This window comes from Anolis carolinensis, chromosome 5 (genome assembly GCF_035594765.1).
Source record: "Anolis carolinensis isolate JA03-04 chromosome 5, rAnoCar3.1.pri, whole genome shotgun sequence".
Taxonomy (NCBI): Eukaryota; Metazoa; Chordata; class Lepidosauria; order Squamata; family Dactyloidae; genus Anolis; species Anolis carolinensis.
In genome coordinates, this window is record NC_085845.1 from 2,322,145 (window position 1) to 2,331,875 (window position 9,731).

Here is a 9,731-nt window from a genome sequence, read left to right on the forward strand (position 1 = left end):
CCTTCGCCTGCTTCTTGGCAGAATGGGGTTGGACTGGATGGCCCATGAGGTCTCTTCCAACTCTACTATTCTATGATTCTATGATCCTCAGGCAGGAAGATGCCTTGGGCGGCAAGAGCAAGTGGGGAGCCTTGGAGGAGCCCTTTTGGGTTTGGGGACTGGAAGAGAAAGGAGGCTGAGGGTCAGGCTGTTAGGAATTGTGGGAGTTGGAGTCCAAAACACCTGGAGGGAGGGCAAAGTTGGCCCAGACCTAGTTGGCCTGGGACTGAGTCTGAAATGTTGAACCAGTGTCACCCTTAGAACATCTGATACTCAACAACACAGCTGGGCATCTACTAAGCCCTTTAGGCCATCAGTCTGGGGATCTCAGAATCCTAGAGTTGGAAGAGACCTGGTGGGCCATCCAGCCCAAGCCCTTTCTGCCAAGAAGCAGGAAAATCACATTCAAAGCACCCCGGACAGATGGCCATCTGTCTGAAAGCCTCCAAAGAAGGATCCTCCACCACACTCCCTCTGGGGCAGAGAGTTCCACTGCTGAACAGCTCTTCCTCTCTCACAGTCAGGAAGTTCTTCCTCATGTCCAGGTGGAACCTCCTTCTTTTCCTGTCGTTTGAAGCCACTGTTCCATTGCGTCCTAGTCTCCAGGGCAGCATAAAACAAGCTTGTTCCCTCCTCCCTAGGACTTCCTTCCCCTCACATCTTGATCCCTGGCCCTCCTCATGTCTCCTCTCTCTCCGCCTTCTCTTCTGCAGGTTAAACATGCCCAGCTCTTTAAGCCGCTCCTCATAGGGCTTGTTCTCCAGACCCTTGATCCTTTGAGTCGCCCTCCTCTGGACACATTCCATCTTAGCATCAACCTCTCCCTTCAATGGCGGTGCCCAGAATGGGACACAGTGTGATTCCAGGTAAAATGGTCTGGCCAAGGCAGAATAGAATAGCGAGGGAGCATGACGTTCCTGGATCTGGGCACTAGGCTCCCTATGGATGCAGGCCATTGGCTTTTTTAGCTGCCGCATCACACTCCTGGCTCTTGTTCGCCTTCCTCCCCACGAGGACTCCAAGACCTTTTTCCACACATCCTGCTGTCAAGCCAGGCATCGTCCCCCGTTCTGTCTCTTTGCACTTCATTTTTTTCTTGAGCATAGATTGTGCCATTGCAGATATTCATATTCTATTTATTTTATTATTCTATTTATTTATACCCCTCTTTATCTCTCCCAAAGAAGACTCAACATGGCTTAACGTAAAAGCATCAGCATACACTTTGCAATATACAAATATGCAGACATTGAAACAGAATTTAATCAGAATTAAATATAAACAGTATGTTAATGGCCGTTGCAAAGGGATACCCCCAGCCTTGCAAGGGAGAAATGTGTGGTGTTGGACTTGGGCAGAAACAAGGGAAGGCAGAGAGAGAGGGAACCTGAGGCAACAACCGTGTGATGCAGCAGCAAAAAAGGCCAATGTGATTCTAGGCTGCATCAAGAGATACATAGTGCCCAGATCGAGAGGAGTCTCTCTTCTTCAGCTTTGGCCAGGCATCACTTGGAATAATAATGGCCCTGGGTTTGGTTCTGGGCAACAAGATTCAAGAAGGAGATAAAGAAGCAAGAACATGTCCAGAGAAGGATGAGCAAAGGGGTCAAATCTATATATATAAAAGAGTGATGGCATCACGGCAGCGGACAAAACAACAAAAGTAAACACCCCACAACCTCGAAAATTGACAGCACAACCCCTCATCCATGCCTCTAGGTTGATACAACAAAAAGAAAAGAAAAATAAAGTCCTAATTAGAGGGAGAGGAATAATTGTTTTTATCCAATTGCTGCCAGTTAGAAGGCTAAGCTCTGTTCACTTGGTCCCCTAGCAACCCACTCAGCCCAGGGGACCCTTTACCTTAACCACCACCAATTCCTCAATACTTTATTTCCCATACCACCAGACTTCGCCACAGCAACGCGTGTGTTAGTATCTGGAAACTATAAATCCCTTTGAGGAGCAACTTAAGAGAGCTAGGTAGAAAGGCTGAAAAACTGAGACATGATAGCTAAACATTTGACAAGATGTTCCATTGAAGAGGAATGGGCAAGGCTTGTTCTCTGCTGCTCCAGAAATGAAGAAACAACGGAGCCATGGGTTCAAATTCTAGGGAAGAGATTCCTCCTCAACCTTAAGAAGAACTCCCTGGCAGTTCAGCGGCAGGCGATGCTTCCTGGGAGCCTTTTGGAATTTCCTTCCTTCTCTGGAGGATTTAAAGCAGAGGCTGGATGGCCATCTGTTGGGAGGGATCTGATTGTGTCTTCCTGTCTGACAGAAAGAAGGGGGGGTTGGACTGGATGGCTTTCGGGGTCTCTATCCCACACCTTGATGTTCAAAGCCAGCCCAGGAAAGGACTTGTGGGTTAGGAAAGGCACTAACTCCGGAGACCAGATTGGATACTGTACATTGCACTGATGCTTTGCAAAGGTGTATTAATTCTTTGCAATAATGTATTCATATTCATGCTTTGCAATGGTGTATTCATGCTTTGCAACACTGTGTTCATACTTTGCAAGGGAGTATTAATTTTTTGCAATAATGTATTCATATTCATGCTTTGCAACGGTGTGTACATATTTTGCAAGGGTGTATTAATTTTTTTGCAATGGGTATTCATACTCATGCTTTGCAATGGTGTATTCATGCTTTGCAAGGGTATATTATTCTTTACAGTAGTGTATTCATGCTCATGCTTTGCAACGGTGTGTTCATGCTTTGCAATGGTGTATTCATGCTTTGCAACACTGTGTTCATACTTTGCAAGGGAGTATTAATTTTTTGCAATAATGTATTCATATTCATGCTTTGCAACGGTGTGTACATACTTTGCAAGGGTGTATTAATTTTTTTTGCAATGGGTATTCATACTCATGCTTTGCAATGGTGTATTCATGCTTTGCAAGGGTACATTATTCTTTACAGTAGTATATTCATGCTCATGCTTTGCAACGGTGTGTTCATGCTTTGCAATGGTGTATTCATGCTTTGCGAGGGTGTGTTAATTCTTTGCGATAGTGTATTCAAACTCATGCTTTGTAATGGTGTATTCATGCTTTGCAAGGGTATATTATTCTTTACAGTAGTGTATTCATGCTCATGCTTTGCAATAGTGTGTTCATGCTTTGCAACGGTGTGTTTATACTTTACAATTATGTATTAATTCTTTGCAATGGGGTATTCATATTCATGCTTTGCAATAGTGTGTTCATATATTCATGCTTTGCAGTGGTGTATTAATTCTTTGCAATGGTGTTTGTTTGTTTGTAGATGCTGTTTGTTTTGTAGATTGTCTTTTATGTTTACTTTTCTCAATAAAAGTTTGTAATAATAATGGTATCCATGGTTGCTTTTTTCCTAGCTTGGGTCAGCCTCGCCAAAGAACCATTGAGGATGGGATTTTGGGGAAAATGGCAAGGCTGGCATAAGGAAAAGGGACCATTTTGCCCAAAGGGTCCAGACATGGTCAAGCCTTTCCATGGCCAAGCTGCTCCATCCCAGGGACCTTGTGTTTTATCAGAAAATTCAACCTGAGGATAGAAATAAAGGGAAATAAATCATTTCTGAATGGGAGGATTCTTTCCTGGAGTTGCCCTTGAATCAAGATTTGAACCCAGAACCTCCTGTTTAGGACAATGGGCAACTGCCCTTTGGACACTTGGTCTATCCCAACATTACAGAGTGACCACAGCAAGCAGTAGCTTGAGATAGGATTCTCTCCTAAATCAAATGTCCGCTGTTATTTATTATGCTTTGAATTGATGTCTGAGATGGGATTCAAGGAGGCTTGTTGTTATCACCCGTTGTGTGCCTTCAAGTCATTTCCAACCTGTGGCAAACGTATCACAGGGATTTATGCTGCAATGTTAAGGTACAAAAGGGTTTCAATGTTAAATAACTTATTTTAAAAAACCCTATGATTCATGACAGTCAGAAACACTCAAAACAGACAAAATTGCAAAGAGGTTTCAAATACAGCACACTCGACACAAAGATGCACATTGTTTCTCCATACCTAACATTCAAAAGCCGGCCTGTGTTTGCATTTATTTTATTTCTTGGTGGCATTTGGATGCCGGAATAAAAACATTTTCCCTTTCCAATGCAAAGGGAACAGAGAGGGGATCCAATTGACTATTCAGCCAATTATAAACTGTGAGGTTTAAATGTATATATTAATGATATTAGCATTTTAATCTTTGTTCTATAACACAACAGCAACAGTTTGGCGGCGGGGGCACCTGGCTTCTCCTTGTCCTCAGGCAGCCCAATGTCTTCAGACAGCACACTGAAGGGGAGCATTCATTTTGCACATTGGAAGAGGTGGATCTCTTTGAGATGCCTCCCTGGCATCTGGACCCGGCAGGTCAGGGGCCACGCAACGAATGCAGTTGTGGAAAATGGAAATCTCCATAACCTTTTGGAGATGTTATGATCTTTGGAAAGGCATTACCTTGTTAGAAGTCATAGCCTTTTGAGAAAACGATGCCATAACCTTTTGGGGAAATTGCATTCATTCAAGGCTTCTCAGCTGTTAGAGTGATGTACTGAGATATCTCTTTGAACTGTTAGGGACAAAGATAAGCCAATGCACAAAAAGCACACAGAGTTTCAGAAGTGTTCTTTCAGTTGCCCAAAAACATCTACTCTCTCTTAAAATATCTTGGTTTAAATTAAGCTCCCAAGACACATAAATAAGCTGACCTCTTGGTTGGTTTACTCACAAACTTCATGTATTCAGCATACAAGTAATCAGCAATTTATTACGGTCTATGACCAGAATATATAGAAATGGGCACAGGTGCCCGAAAAGGGAAATCGCAGTTCCCATAAAAGTCAGATAAAAGAACAAGTTAAAAACATGTTATAATAAAAACAAATTAAAAGCAGACTATTAGCAGGGTCAGCTAATAGTAAATATCGATCCACTAAGTGGCTCTGGAGGGGGATAGAGGGAGCATTTGCAGTCTTTCAGTTATAACAGATTGCTCCGGCTACAGGCCCTGTGGGGTCAGTCATCGTCCGTCTGATGGAAATTGCTGCCGCACAGAACCTGACAACGCTATAGGTTATTGCAGAATAGGAGTCTGAGAGCAGCAGAGAGGTGTAGTACTCACAAACTTCATGTATTCAGCATACAAGTATATTGCATGTCAATCCTGTTACAGATAGGATTTGATTCCAGGCTGCATTAAGAGGCTGTGTCAAGAGGAGAATAGTGTCCAGATTGAGGAAAGTTCTAGTCCCACTCTCTTCTGCTTTGGCCAACGTGAGGAAAAAAAAAACCTCCTGACTTTAAGAGCTGTTTGACAACCGAATGCGCTACTGCTTTAGGAGTCCAGTACAGTCTCCTCCTCTGGAGGCTTTCAAGCAGAAGCTGGATGGCCATCTGTCAGAGGGCTTGGTTTGTGTCTTCCTTCCTGCCAGAAACAAGTTGGACTGGATGACCCTGGAAGTCCCCTCCAAGCCAATAACTAGTTCTCCCTCCAGCGACCGACAAAGGTCTGCCACATCCATAGAACTAACCAGCAACTAGTTGGGGCCACATTCAGGGCAACTTCTGAAGGAATATTTGGTATCTATAGCAGAGAAAAGCACAATGTAACTGTTGGGAATAACCCTGGACTACTCAAGTCTAGATGTAGTTAGATAGATGATAGAGTTAGATTGAGGAAATCCTTTCACTGTTTCCAAAGGATGCCTAGACAGGCTTTACTGTGCTTCACTCTGTCCTGTTTACGTCACATCCCTTACTTTGAAGTTAGTAGAAATGTGAATCTCCAGGGACACTAACTTCCCATTGGTCAGAATGTCTTTTATGGCCCCAATAAATTGGACCATGAGGTTGGAACCATTTTGGTTCTCTCCTCTCCTTTGTTCTTCAAGCTAACAAGAAGCATCTCACCATCTCTCCTGGCAAGATGTAACCATTTAGATGTTTGTTATTTTTCTTTCTTATTTTTCCTTAGAAACCAGTCTAGAGTAGACTAGACAGCTCCCAAGCCTTTCTATCTACAATGGAGTTCTTTTTACCTGAATAAATACTTTTTTGAACTTTTACTGAGACTGCAATTGATTACTGTTGCATTTGAAAGCTTTGCTTTTGCTACTCTGCTGATTTTTGGTGGAATCTCCCCCAGAGAGGGTTAAATTGAGTCTAACTGCTCAGAGATTACCACAACAATAACTAGTGATATAAATATTAGGCATGGGCGAGTTTATCGGAATCGTCGTAACTCGGAATAAAATCGTATGCATTCCAAGTTGAGAATGGGATTCCGATGCGGGTTATTGCATCAGATCTAACCTGCGTTTCCGAAGCATTATAGCCCAGTTTTGTAATGGGATTGGAATTTGATCAGAAATAAAGCCATGCATTTTTAAGCAACCAAACCTGGATTTAAGGGAGGTGCAGCCTAGCTATATATGTGTGTGTGTGTGCTTGTGGAAGGAAATAATCATAATAATTATAATAATTATTATTATTACTCTTTACCCACCTCTCCTTGAGCAGGTCACAGCACTGACAAAACACACAAACATTGCAAAAATTCTATAAACACACATATTAAAATATAGTCTTATAACAGAAACAGGAGAGAAAATAGACAATATGCTTCAGTAAGGTTAAAAAAGGTAAAAACGTATTGTTGCAGGTCATACACCCTGGATAAAAGAGTAGATAGATGGAAAGAAAGTGACCTAACTTTGGTATCGAATGCTGAGTCTGGTGCCATTGTGAGGAAGAGAGAGGGGCCTCGTTCCCAAACCGAAGGGTCATAAAGCATTAAAAGACTTTTGGGAAAAAGAAGAAAAAGTCCACGTTCCTTCACTTCCAGCATCTTCCGCCCCTGAAGAGCTCACCTGTCCAACAGGTAAGGCCCTCACCTGCAGCTCAGCAGCAAACTCAGGTCTCAAACCCAACACTCAAACCATTACACTATACTTGGTCTCTCCATCGTTTTGTAGGAACAGGAAATATGTATTTTAAATATTTTTAAAACTCTTTAAGGAAAAAAAGTACTATTATGATTTTTTTTTTTTTAGCTGCACAGATCGCTCTAAGATCTCTTTGGGCCACTCGTTGGAAGAAAGGCCCGGTTTCAATTGATCTATTAATATAACAATCCTGGAAGATGTAGTTTCGGCAGACTTCTGCTTTCTCTAGCCTCTTTCAAACTACAACTCTCATGATTGCACAGCATTGAGCCACGGAAGATAAAGTATGGCTAACACCTCCCAACAAAGGATTCCCCTCTCCCAGGCAGGAAGCAGCCAGGCTTTGATGCTGCAAGGCTATTCAAGGTGATAAATAGCAACATTTACATTTGCCTCCAACAGAGAGGAGTTCTTTCTTTCTCCCACCCTGGACATTATTCCACAGATATATAAACCCCACTTGCCTAGTTTCCAACAGACTCCACAACCTCTGAGGATGCCTGCCATAGATGTGGGTGAAACGTCAGGAGAGAATGCTTCTAGAACATGGCCATACAGCCCGGAAAACTCACAGCAACCCAATCCTGGGAGATGTAGTTTCCCTAGTCTTTTGCCTTCTCTAGCCCCTTGCAAATGACAACTCCCATGATTGCACAGCACTGAGCCATGGAAGTCAAAGTGGTATCAAACTGCCTTTATGCTGCAGTGTGGATGGCATACCCTTTCTCTCCCTACCAAGCTTTGATAGGTTTTCATGCCATGTTTCCTTTCTGGTTTCGGCTCAGGTAATCTATAGTTTGCCAAGTCCATGGTTTTTGTGGCCAAAGGGAAGGAACATTTCACCTGGGCAGTTTTCTCTAATGCTCAAAGGCTGCATTCGGTGCAGGTTATGCATAGATTGCCGTTGCACATTGATGCACTATGCACATCAATACACATCAGCCTTGCACGTGAGTGCTGCATTCAGCCTCTCACCCAGTCCCCATCTACACTGACCATTTAATGCAGTTTCAAAGCGGCACTGAAGATTATATACAGGCAATCTGAGGAACATTTTAAGGCCTTCTGGATGGTGGTGACACAAACAGCAGAGCATTGATGCGCTCCAAGGGCTTTCTTTCATGCCGGTTTGTTGTCAGTCAGCCTCGGTTTGAAACCGCCTTTAAACTGGATTAAATGCTCAGTGTAGATGGGGCCTTAGTAGCATAATTCATGCCTCAGCAGGGATGAATGCTGGATGCAACACCACAGCCTGCCATTGTCTGTGTGTGCCATGCGCCATGCCTTCAGGTGGATGCAAAGAAATATTTCCCTTCCATTGCACAACTTTGTATTGTATTGCATTGTATTTATCATGTTGGAAACCGCCCTGAGTTCCCTGAGGAGATAGAGCAGTATATAAATAAAGTATTATTATTATTATTATTATTATTATTATTATTATTATTATTATTATTATTATTATTATTATTATTATTGTCCAAACCATCTTCAAACTGTAATTTCAAGCACTAGTTTTGCTATGGAAATGGGGCTGGTGGGTGAGAGCGTTGCCCCCTAAATATATGTTTTGCATCACAGTCAAATTGACTTTATCCCCTAAATTGCTTAACTAATATGAGTGTTTGCAAACCAAGGCGGTGAAGGAAATGGCACAGGCAATGCAACACAGGGAAATGCAAACACCGGCTGCATCTTGGATGTAGAACGGATGCAGTTTCATTTGACTCTCACTGCCGTGGCTCAATCAATGCTATGGCATCCCGGGAGTTGTAGTTTGGCGAGTTATTCTTAAGCGCACTTATGTTGTAAAAGGCGACGCCACTGCTATAGCTCAATGCTATGGGATCCTGGGTGGTGTAGTGTTCTGAGGCAATGGCACTCTGACAGAGGAGGCTTAAGACTTGGTAAAACTACAACTCTCTGGATTCCATAGCACCAAGCATGGCAGTTAAAGCGAATCCAAACTGCATTCATTCTCCAGTGTAGAGCCAGCCAGCCTGCAACCAAAGCAGCCCTGCAGTGCTCACTCTTTGCCCTGCAACCCCACCTAGTGGACACTGTGGGACCTGCAGGGTTTTGGAAATGCATAAACTACCATTGCCCCCAACTTTTAAAAGCTATGGCATGCCTGCACCTTCCTTTCAAAAAGAATGCATTCCTCTTTTTTTCCCCCTCTTTTTTCCCCCCGAAGTGCTCTGCTGATCTTACTGATAAGACTATCCTGCCTGCTTTTTACATTCCTCTTGGTGCAATCGGTCGGAATTTTACAAAATATTTTCTTTTTTGCAAATGCATTTTTCCCTCCTGTGCTTCTGACCTTTTGGGGAGTTAGATTCCCTATGTGTGTATGTATGCATGTGCTTGCATACACATATATGCACACAATAAACATTCCCAGAGGTCAGATATTGATATAGATCAGGCATGGGCAAACTTGGGCCCTCCACGTGTTTTGGACTCCAACTCGCACCATTCCACCATAGATGGATGGATGGATGGATAGAAAGATGGATAGATGAATGGATAGATGGATGGATGGATGGATAGATAGATAGATTGATTGATTGATATATAGATAGATAGATGATAGATAGATGAATAGATAGATGGATGGATAGATGGAAGGATGGATGGATGGATGGATGGATAGATGGAAGGATGGATGGATGGATGGATGGATGGATGGATGGATAGATGGTTAGATGGATGAATGAATTGATGGATGGATGCATGAATAGATGGATAGA